The sequence below is a fragment of the Chenopodium album genome, chromosome 2 (genome assembly GCF_948465745.1).
Source record: "Chenopodium album chromosome 2, dcCheAlbu1.1, whole genome shotgun sequence".
In the NCBI taxonomy this organism is placed as follows: Eukaryota; Viridiplantae; Streptophyta; class Magnoliopsida; order Caryophyllales; family Amaranthaceae; genus Chenopodium; species Chenopodium album.
The window spans coordinates 13,015,768-13,017,181 of NC_137835.1; the positions used below are offsets into that span (position 1 = coordinate 13,015,768).

At 41.7% G+C, this 1,414-nt stretch overlaps 1 non-coding gene across 1 annotated transcript; it reads left to right on the forward strand.

Moving 5' to 3' along the window:
* The first annotated feature begins 952 nt into the window (after nucleotides 1-952).
* LOC145607904 (small nucleolar RNA R71) lies at nucleotides 953-1,059 on the forward strand. Its single transcript, XR_014105660.1, has one exon. It is a non-coding gene; the product is annotated as a small nucleolar RNA R71 (small nucleolar RNA).
* The last annotated feature ends 355 nt before the right edge of the window (nucleotides 1,060-1,414 follow it).

A 1,414-nucleotide genomic window follows, 5' to 3' on the forward strand; every position in this document is an offset into this window, starting at 1 on the left:
TATCCTGCAATTTACCCTGCACAGAAACATTAGTAGGGTTAGTATATTTTTGTAGCCCTGCAGGGCTAGCAAGATTACCGTTTGGTATAGAGGAATCTAGATCAGGAACTGGTCCATCTTCCTTTGGCATAGGAGGTCCATCGTAATGTGAACCACTCCTTAGAGTGATTGCATTAGCATGATCTGTAGGATGGATAGGTTGTGATGGTAGAGCTCCCTGCTGACGGGATTGTAGGGTAGATGAAAGTTGTGCAATTTGATTGTCCATGATTTTATTATGTGCTAGAATAGAATCAATTTGCGCATCCCTACTCTCCATGTGCTTTTGCATATTAGCTAGCATCGCTCTAATTTCTGTCATGGCAGGGTCGGAAGATGATGAGGGTGATGCTTGGCTTTTCTGGCCGGCATTAGGATGATAATATTTTTGCTGTGGTGGGGGTTGTTGTTGTGGTTGTTGTGGAGGTGGAGGGTTTGTACATTGGTACTCCGGTATGAAAGATAAGGATGGTTTTTATAACCGGCATTGTAGGAATTGGAATAGGGGTTATTTTGCCTATAGGTTTGGAAGGCATTAACTTGTTCCATAGAGCTCCTACAATCTTGCTCCCAATGACCTACAATTCCACAATTTTCACAAAAAGCTTCATGGTTAGCAACAGCAGAAACATTAGCTACAGAGTTAGGAGCAGCAATAAGATTATCTAATTTTTGGCAAATAGATGTTAATTGAGCTTGCAAAAAGGATACGGAATCGACATTATGTTTTCCCTTATTTGCAAACCCCCTCGGATTCCCATATTGGGAATTGTTTATTGCCATGTCTTCGATAACCTGTCCTGCATCATCCACATTTAAATTCATAAACCTCCCACTAGCTGCCGAATCTAGTACTGATCTAGAAGAATTTCCAAGTCCATTATAGAATACTTGGATCAATTGCCATTGTGCTAGATTGTGGTGGGGGCACTCTCTCTGTAGATCCTTGAACCTCTCCCAAGCCTCATATAAGGTTTCGTCGGCCTCTTGAGCGAAGTTCTGAATAGCACTTCTTAGCACCGCTGTTCTCTCTGCAGGATAATATTTATTATAGAAATTCAAAGCAAGAGTTTCCCAGTCAGTAATACCAAGTGCAATTCTATTCAAACCATTAAACCATAATTTTGCTTTGCCACATAACGAAAAGGGAAAGAGAATCTCCCTGATTTGGTCCTGCGTAACCCCGGCTTGTCTAATGGTGTTACAATATTGGCAGAAATCTGCGATGTGAAGATTAGGATCTTCACCCTTAGCTCCGCTGAACTGCTTCCTCTCTATCATAGTGATAAATTGGGGCTTGATCTCAAATTGAACTCCATCTAGAGCCGGAGTAGGAGTAAGGTGCGAGAAATCTGTGAGCTTCAGTTGCGAATAA